The sequence below is a fragment of the Oncorhynchus kisutch genome, linkage group LG11 (assembly GCF_002021735.2).
Source record: "Oncorhynchus kisutch isolate 150728-3 linkage group LG11, Okis_V2, whole genome shotgun sequence".
Lineage (NCBI taxonomy): Eukaryota > Metazoa > Chordata > Actinopteri > Salmoniformes > Salmonidae > Oncorhynchus > Oncorhynchus kisutch.
In genome coordinates, this window is record NC_034184.2 from 11,927,532 (window position 1) to 11,938,215 (window position 10,684).

The following is a 10,684-nucleotide window of genomic DNA, read 5'->3' on the forward strand; positions in this document are numbered from 1 at the left end:
GAACAGGGAGAGGAGCCACCTTCGGTGGCAGCTAGTAGACCGGTGACGACGACCGCCGAGCACCGTCCGAACAGGGAGAGGAGCCACCTTCGGTGGCAGCTAGTAGACCGGTGACGACGACCGCCGAGCACCGTCCGAACAGGGAGAGGAGCCACCTTCGGTGGCAGCTAGTAGACCGGTGACGACGACCGCCGAGCACCGTCCGAACAGGGAGAGGAGCCACCTTCGGTGGCAGCTAGTAGACCGGTGACGACGACCGCGGAGCACCACCCGAACAGGGAGAGGAGACACCTTCAGTGGCAGTTAGTAGGCCGGTGACGACGACCGCCGAGCACCGTCCGAACAGGGAGAGGCGCCACCTTCAGTGGCAGCTAGTAGGCCGGTGACGACGACCGCCGAGCACCGTCCGAACAGGGAGAGGAGCCACCTTCAGTGGCAGCTAGTAGACCGGTGACGACGACCGCCGAGCACCGTCCGAACAGAGAGAGGAGCCACCTTCAGTGGCAGCTAGTAGGCCGGTGACGACGACCGCCGAGCACCGTCCGAACAGGGAGAGGAGCCACCTTCAGTGGCAGCTAGTAGACCGGTGACGACGACCCCCGAGCACCGTCCGAACAGGGAGAGGAGCCACCTTCAGTGGCAGCTAGTAGGCCGGTGACGACGACCGCCGAGCACCGTCCGAACAGGGAGAGGAGCCACCTTCAGTGGCAGCTAGTAGACCGGTGACGACGACCGCCGAGCACCGTCCGAACAGGGAGAGGAGCCACCTTCGGTGGTAGCTAGTAGACCGGTGACGACGACCGCCGAGCACCGTCCGAACAGGAAGAGGAGTCACCTTCGGTGGCAGCTAGTAGACCAGTGACGACGACCGCCGGGCACCGTCCGAACAGGAAGAGGAGTCACCTTCGGTGGCAGCTAGTAGACCGGTGACGACGACCGCCGAGCACCGTCCGAACAGGGAGAGGAGCCACCTTCGGTGGCAGCTAGTAGACCGGTGACGACGACCGCCGAGCACCGTCCGAACAGGAAGAGGAGCCACCTTCGGTGGCAGCTAGTAGACCGGTGACGACGACCGCCGAGCACCGTCCGAACAGGAAGAGGAGTCACCTTCGGTGGCAGCTAGTAGACCGGTGACGACGACCGCCGGGCACCGTCCGAACAGGAAGAGGAGTCACCTTCGGTGGCAGCTAGTAGACCGGTGACGACGACCGCCGAGCACCGTCCGAACAGGAAGAGGAGCCACCTTCGGTGGCAGCTAGTAGACCGGTGACGACGACCGCCGAGCACCGTCCGAACAGGAAGAGGAGTCACCTTCGGTGGCAGCTAGTAGACCGGTGACGACGACCGCCGAGCACCGTCCGAACAGGGAGAGGAGCCACCTTCGGTGGCAGCTAGTAGACCGGTGACGACGACCGCCGAGCACCGTCCGAACAGGAAGAGGAGTCACCTTCGGTGGCAGCTAGTAGACCGGTGACGACGACCGCCGAGCACCGTCCGAACAGGGAGAGGAGCGACCTTCGGTGGCAGCTAGTAGACCGGTGACGACGACCGCCGAGCACCGTCCGAACAGGGAGAGGAGCCACCTTCGGTGGCAGCTAGTAGACCGGTGACGACGACCGCCGAGCACCGCCGAACAGGCAGGGGAGCCACCTTCGGTGGCAGCTAGTAGATCGGTGACGACGACCGCCAAGCACCGTCCGAACAGGGAGAGGAGCCACCTTCGGTGGCAGCTAGTAGACCGGTGACGACGACCGCCGAGCACCGTCCGAACAGGGAGAGGAGCCACCTTCGGTGGCAGCTAGTAGACCGGCGACGACGACCGCCGAGCACCGTCCGAACAGGGAGAGGAGCCACCTTCGGTGGCAGCTAGTAGACCGGTGACGACGACCGCCGAGCACCGCCGAACAGGCAGGGGAGCCAACTTCGGCGGGAGTTGTGACAGTCACTGAATAAACCCCAGGTCACTGGATAAACCCCAGGTCACTGGATAAACCCCATGTCACTGGATAAACCCCAGGTCACTGGATAAACCCCAGGTCACTGGATAAACCCCAGGGCAGTGCTTGAAATCAGGACCAAAGTTGTTGCTATTTTTCAAATGACCACAAGAGAACAGCAAAAGACTTGTAGAGCAAACCCCACTGATACAACCCTGCTATCTATTCTTTGATAATATAACGTTAAACATTCAAATTAAAAAGTTTACAGGATTGATGAATAAACTGCTTATTTGTGAAGGTAATAATAATAATAATTCATTTGTAAAGCACTTTTCTATGGAAGTATTAGAGCCAGGTGAAAAGAGAAAAATAATGACCGTGATGGGTGGTTGCAGTGGTGATTTTAGCATGTAAATCATGAGCAAACAAAAAATGTGTGATGCATGCCAGCAAAGCCACTACACGACACGACACAACACAACACTAAACAATACATTAATTGCACTATAACGGTGACAAACAGTGCCCGCAAACTGTTAGGGCCTAGATAAAGCCATCCCTACAGCAGAGTCCCAACAGCAGAGTCCCAACACCTTACCACCGCTACACCTGGCTTTCAGCGGAGCCTTGTCTGCTTTCAGACAATGAAAGCGCTAACAATATTCAATGATTACATTGCTCTAAAACAGGTTATAGGCTATTTGTGCACTACCAAGTTAGAACAGTAGGTGAAATTAAGAGGTGAAAATAGTAGTGATGGGCATTCCGTCTCTTTTCAGTGAGCCGGCTTGTTCGACTCAGCTCACCAAAAAGGGCCGGCTCCTTTCGCTCCCAAACGGCTCTTTAAAAAAAAAAAATTCGTGTTTTTTCAAGTCACACAGTTTTCGATAGTTTGACTATGATTGGTGTTAAAACAATTCTAATTAAATTATTAAATAAAATCACATATAAAAATAAATAAAAATGCATAGGTTTGTTATGGAAGATATAATGCTATTAAACATTTGCATTTAAGTACAACATTTTTATGTATATAAACAAAGTGCATATAAATGTAACAATTCAAGACTAATATCATCTGAACAGCATAATAATAGAATATTGCACCATATCAAAGAAAAATAAATAACAATGTGCAAAACTGCAGCATCCCACTTAAAACAAAAAGGATCTGACTTCCGTTATGGCATCTTTGTGCTGCATCCCCAGTTGCTCTCTCGTCAAACAACATCCAAACAGCAGACGTTTGTGGCACTATTGCTGGTGCTTCTGCTCTATCTGATCCATCTTCTTCCTGTTGCCCTGGTGCCTGAGCCTGCTGACTGCTGGGGCTGTCCCTCCCTGCTGCTGAAGTTATTCTTTGAAGAGCCTCATCAATCGCTCTGTTATCACTGAAGGCTAACTTCTTAAACCTGGGGTCAAGGTGCAGCGGTTTCTGATAGCACGTGATTCTTTTCCATTCTGTGGAACTTCCTGTCCATAGATTAACGTAGGGTGTCCATCAACTCTGTCACATGTCATGTGGTTACATTTGCTTCTCTCTGGCGGCTGGATGTGATTCACTGCAGACCCTTACACAGGAGTATCATTTTTAAGGCTGTCACATAGCTGAAAAGAGAGAACATTAGTTCAGGTTCATGTTTTGTCTACTGATACTACATTCTCATCTACTGCTCATATACATAACTAATACTGGATTAAATATATATATATATATTTTTTTTTTTTACCTTTATTTAACCAGGCAAGTCAGTTAAGAACAAATTCTTATTTTCAATGACGGCCTAGGAACAGTGGGTTAACTGCCTGTTCAGGGGCAGAACGACAGATTTGTACCTTGTCAGCTCGGGGGTTTGAACTTGCAACCTTCCGGTTACTAGTCCAACGCTCTAACCACTAGGCTACCCTGCCGCCCCGGCTGATCTCCACAGTGACCTGCTCAAATGGTTCCAGGACTCTGCACATCTCCTCCACCACCTCCCATTCCTATTGGGTCAGAGCATCAACAGGTGCATTGACAATGACCAGGGTAGAGATGATGGCATCCTTTGACTCAAGAAACCGCTTCAACATATAAAATGTTGAATTCCACCTTGTAGTACAGTCTTGTTTAGGCCTCAGCTCAGGCATCCCCATCTGGCGTTGTGTAATTTTTCAGCACCTGTGGAAGTACTCCACAACTGCTTTCACTTTGTCCACAGTGAGCATCATCACCCTCAGAGCATCTCTTACAATCGCACGTTGTGTGTATGCAGGTGTGTGTGTGGGCCGTAAAAAGTTGTGGCAAAACAAACAAATGGCGTTCAAACAAGGAGTTACGCTTATTTGGTGTTTGGTATTTTAATAGGACACGCATTAGCTGATGTGAAAGCAGAACCTTCTCTTTCTGGGGTCCACACAAAACATAAAAAACTGACATAAAACTGGGCTACGGCCGTGTGGGAACAACAGCCACCTGCTTCAGTCTGGAGGGATTCGTGGCGGAGGTGAATTTTTTTCGAGGCTCTGGTGTCCGGGAGAAATTCGGCAGGACTCCCTCAATGTGGCAGACTATGTGGTGGCGTCTACGTCCCAGAGAGGATCCGAGCTTACTCGAGTTCCTCCAAGAACCTCCAAAGACTGCCGATTCACCTCAGCTCGGCAGGGCTAGGCTGTCTCCAGCTGAACGTGTAGGCAGACTTGACACCCAGAGTTGTCTGTATTGCGGTACTGCTGGTCATTATGTGTTTACCTGTCCCTTCAAGAGACATAGCTCATTCGTTGGGGTAGGTACTCTGGTGGGTCTTAAATATAATTTTCTTCTCTCCTTATTCGCCCCCCTCTACATGCCATCCTGCTGTGGGGCGACCAGTCCATGTCTCTCCAGGTACTCATCGACACGGGAGGCCGACGTGAGTCTTATGGACGTCACCCTGGTGTCTGAACTGGGCATCCCCTCTCAACCCCTCTCCATTCCCATGGATGTTAGAGCACTGGACGGGCGCTCTGTAGGCCGGGTCACCCACCATACCACCCCCATCAACCTACGAGTGTCAGGGAACCACAGCAAGACGATCCAATTCCTGCTAGTTGAATTTCCGCAGGTTCCCGTGGTATTGGAATCTCTAGGCCCAGAGACACAATCCCTCTATCGACTAGGCTACTGGTGCCATCGTGGGCTCGAGCCCGTCCTGCCACACTCATTGCCTGAAGTCAGCTCTGCCTGCCCCAGGACGTCTTCGTGGGGGCTTGGAAATTGCCCTGGACCTCTCCGCCATGACATAAGTATTTGATACATCAGAAAAGCAGAACTTAATATTTGGTACAGAAACCTGTGTTTGCAATTACAGAGATCATACGTTTCCTGTAGTTCTTGACCAGGTTTACACACACTGTAGCAGGGATTTTCTGCTTTTCTGATGTATCAAATACTTATGTCATGCAATAAAATGCAAATTAATTACTTAAAAATCATACAATGTGATTTTCTGGATTTTTGTTTTAGATTCCGTCTCTCACAGTTGAAGTGTACCTATGATAAAAAATTACAGACCTCTACATGCTTTGTAAGTAGGAAAACCTGCAAAATCTGCAGTGTATCAAATACTTGTTCTCTCCACTGTATATAACCAACTCAGATAACCACATTCTATATACCAAACGTGTATATTCCCCAGAGTTTCGTGATGACCCAAAAATAAATAACTTCTCTGTCCAAGGTAACAAGCCCCAGTCAATCACTCCATAACTCATCATTGCACATCCTCTGTCCTGTGCCCTTGTCATATAAATAACTTGTAAGTTGCAGGATCATTCCAGGTAACTACTGTCCTTGTAGATATGATGTGGTTGGTTAGTTAGCACTTTTGGTTTGGTAGGGTATCTAGTGGCAGGTCTGGAAAACCCCATCCCTCTCATTCAACTGGTATGCAGTGGAGGACAAACCCATTGTCTAGACACGTTTACACCAGCACAATGGATCTTTATGTTATTTATTTCCCAGAAATAGTAGGAAGGTCAGTGTTGCTCTGCAGTGACACAAGGGCATGGCTGGTATTTCCTGACAATAAAAAAAGCATCACAGGAATTAAATAAAGTTGTATTTTCCTGTGTCCCATCATAGTGTTTTTTAATTCAAGAATATGGCTTGTGAGTTAAGGTCGATGATGAGTGTATGAATGTACCACAGAATGGAACTGACTGCGTTTTAACTACTTTGCAGACATGAAACAAACAGAATCATAATATAAAAAATATATATATCAAACCACAAGTTTGTGCTTCAAAACCAACTTTTAAGAGGTTTTAAAAATTCCATGACTTACAGTGCATTTGTGAAGTATTCAGACCCCTTGTTTCCATATTTTGATACGTTACAGACTTATTCTAAAATTGATTAAATACACACACACACACAATACCCCATAACGAAAAAGGGGAAACAGGTTTTTAGACGTTTTCGCTAAAAAAATGTTTTTTAATTAAACAGAAATACCTTATTTACATAAGTATCCTGACCCTTTGCTATGAGACTCAAAATGAGCTCAGGTACATCCTGTTTCCATTGATTATCCTTGAGATGTCCTTGAGATTATTCTTGAGTGACCGATGGTCACTCTGACAGAGCTCCAGAGTTCCTCTGTGGATATGGGAGAACCTTCCAGAAGGACAACCATCTCTGCAGCACTCCACCTATCAGGCCTTTATGGTAGAGTGGCAAGACGGAAGTCACTCCTCAGTAAAAGGCTCATGACAGCCCACTTGGAGTTTGCCAAAAGGCACCTAAAGTACTCTCAGACCATGAGAAACAAGATTCTCTGGTCTGACGAAATCAAGCTTGAACTCTTTGACCTGGATGCCAAGTATCACTTCTGGAGGAAACCTGGCACCATCCCTATGGTGAAGCGTGGTGGTGGCCACATCTAGCTGTGGGGACTTTTTCGCAGCAGGGACTGGGAGACTAGTCAGGATCAAGGGAAGGATGAACAGAGCATAGTATAGAAAGATTCTTGATGAAAACCTGCTCCGGAGCGCTCAGGACCTCAGACTGGGGTGAAGGGTCACCTTCCAACAGGACAACGACTCTAAGCACACAGCCAAGACAAAGCAGGAGTGGCTTTGAGACAAATCTCTGAATGTCCTTGAGTGGCCCAGCCAGAGCCTGGACTTGAACCCAATCGACCATCTCTGGAGAAACCTGAAAATAGCTGTGCAGCAATGTTCCCCATCCAACCTTACAGAGCTTGAGAGGATATGCAGAGAAGAATGGGAGAAACTCCCCAAATACACGTGTGCCAATTTTGTAGCGTCAAACCCAATAAGACTCAAGACTTTAATCGTTGCTAAACATGCTTCAAGATGGCCACCATTGTTCCTGTACCCAAGAAGGCAAAGGTAACTGAACTAAATGACTATCATCCCGTAGCACTCACTTGTGTCATCTTGAAGTGCTTTGAGAGACTAGGTAAGGATCATAACACCTCCACCGTACCTGTCACCCTAGACCCACTTCAATTTGCATACCCCACCAATAGGTCTATAGACGATGCAATCACCATCACACTGCACACTGCCCTATCCCACCTGGACAAGAGGAATACCTATGTAAGAATGCTGTTCATTGACTACAGCTAAGCAAAAAACACCATAGTACCCTCCAAGCTCATCATTAAGCTTGAGGCCTTGGGTCTCAACCCCGCCCTGTGCAATTTGGTCCTGGACTTCTTGACGGGCCACCCCCAGGTGGTGAAGGTAGGAAACAACATCTCCACTTCACTGATCCTCAACACTGGGGCCCCACAAGGGTGCGTGCTCAGCCTCCTCCTGTACTCCCTGTTCACCCATGACTGCGTGGCCATGCACGCCTCCAACTCAATCATCAAGGCGTACACATGGACAAACTGAAATGGTCCACCCACACAGACAGTGAAGTGAAGAAGGCGCAACAGCGTCTCTTCAACCCCAGGAGGCTGAAGAAATTTGGCTTGTCACCAAAAATACTCAAACTTTTACAGACGCACAATTGAGAGTGTCCTGTTGGGCTGCATCACCGCCTGGTACGGCAACTGCACTGCCCTCAACCGCAGGGCTCTCCAGAGTGTGGTGCGATCTGCACAACACATCACCAGGGGCAAACTACCTGCCCTCCAGGATATCTACAGCACCTGATGTCACAGGAAGGCCAAAAAGATCAAGGACAACAACCACCCGAGCCACTCTATCTCAAGGCCATCAGACCGTTAAACAGCCAGCCATCACTAACACAGTGAGGCTGCTGCCTACATACAGACTTGAAATCATTGGCCACTTTAATAAATGGATCACTCGTCAATGTAATAATGCCACTTTAATAATGTTGACATATTTTACATTACTCATCGCACATGTATATCCTGTATTTTATACCGTCTATTGCATCTTGCTTATGCCGCTCGGTCATGGCTCATCCATATACTGTATTTCTATGTATATATTCTTATTCCATTCCTTTACTTAGATTTGTGTGTATTAGGTAGTTGTTGTGGAATTGTAAAGAGAGCCTAACTTTCATGGTTGTTTGATCAATGGGACTGTGAAGTTCCCAAATTGTCACGGGCATCCTCCTCTTCATCTGAAGAGGAGAGGCGAGAAGGATCGGAGGACCAAAATTCAGCGTGGTATGAGTTCATGATGAATATTTAATAAAAGAAAGCACTGAACACTGAATACAAACTATACAAAAACAATAAACAAATAACGACCGTGAAGCTATAAATGAGACCTGTGCTGACACAAGCAACTAACATAGACAATCACCCACAAACAAACAGTTAAACCCAGGCTACCTAAGTATGATTCTCAATCAGAGACAACTAATGACACCTGCCTCTGATTGAGAACCATACTAGGCCGAAACATACAAATCCCCAAATCATAGAAAAACAAACATGCCGACCCCAACTCACACCCTGACCATACTAAATAATACAAAACAAAGGAAATAAAGGTCAGAACGTACCCCCCCCCCCCAAAGGTGCGGTCTGGGTGGGCGTCTGTCCGCGGTGGCGGCTCTGGCACGGGATGTGGACCCCACTTCACCATAGTCATTGTCCGCCTCCGTGGCTTCCTAACCACGGCGACCCTTCTAAATGACGCCACTGGACAGAGGGGCAGCTCGGGACAGAGGGGCAGCTCGGGACAGAGGGGCAGCCCCGTACTGGCTGACGACTCTGGCAGATCCTGGCTGACTGGCGGCTCTGGCGGATCCTGGCAGACTGGCGGCTCTGGCGGATCCTGGCAGACTGGCGGCTCTGGCGGATCCTGGCAGACTGGCGGCTCTGGCGGATCCTGGCAGACTGGCGGCTCTGGCGGATCCTGGCTGAATGGCGGCTCTGGCGGATCCTGGCTGACTGGCAGCTCTGGCGGATCCTGGCTGACTGGCGGCTCTGGCGGATCCTGGCTGACTGGCGGCACTGGCGGCTCCTGGCTGACTGGCGGCACTGGCGGCTCCTGGCTGACTGATGGCTCCTGGCTGACTGGCTGCTCCTGGCTGACTGGCGGCACTGGCGGCTCCTTGCAGACTGGCGGCACTGGCGGCTCCTTGCAGACTGGTGGCACTGGCGGCTCCTTGCAGACTGGCGCCACTGGCGGCTCCTTGCAGACTGGCGCCACTGGCGGCTCCTTGCAGACTGGCGGCACTGGCGGCTCCTTGCAGACTGGCGGCACTGATGTTGCTGGGCAGACGGGTAGCTCAGGCGGCACTGGGCAGACTGGAGACTCCAGCAGCCCTGGAGAGGAGGAAAGCTCTGGCAGCGCTGGATGGAGGAGCTCTGGCACCTCTGAACTGAGGGGCAGCACCAGAGGCGGGAACACCTGTAGCGAGGAAACAGAGAGCCTGGTGCGTGAGGCTGCCACAGGACCCACAAGGCTGGGGAGACCTCCAGGAGGCTTGGTGTTCGGAGGAGGCACCTGAAGGACCGGGCTGTGGGGGAGCACTGGAGCTCTGGTGCCCAGCCTTGGCACCACTCCCCCAGGCTGGATCACTACTCTAGCCCGGACCCTCCAGAGTGCAGGCACAGGTTGAACCGGGCTGTGGGTAAGCACGGGAGATCTAGTGCCTACTACGCGCACCTCTCACTTAGGGAGCGCAGGCATAGGACGCACTGCACCCTCCCAGCACCCCGGAGACACAGTACGCAGAGCCGGGGCAGGATACCCTGGACCAAACTGCGTACCGGCGACCAGACACGCTGAGCAGGCAATGACTAACACCTGCCTCTGATTGAGAACCATATCAGGCCCAAACACAGAAACATACAAACAAGACATCCAACATAGAAAAACAAACATAGACTGCCCACCCCAACTCACGCCCTGACCATACTAAATAAATACAAAACAAAGGAAATAAAGGTCAGAATGTGACACAAATGTTAGAGAACTCCTGTGGTATTTACATATTTGCAGAAGTCCATTCAAGTACATTTTGTGGCTTTTGGCGAATGCATTCTAATGATCTAAAGTCACGTTGTTACCACTGCCTGTAAACACACAATCCTGTTCAAAGTGAATGATGGCAGGCCCGTGTGGCAAATGGCTTATTTGCATAAAGGCCTCCTGTAGCTGTGATTGGCTATGACGCACCGGTCTGCGTAAACTCCGGTCCTGGACAAGACAGATGTTGTTATTAGGTTTTGCAGTGTCTATTTATTGTCCAAACGTATGGCAGCTTTCCCACTCTATATAGCTATAGAATTGTCATCAATGCCTTAGTATACGTCATCCCC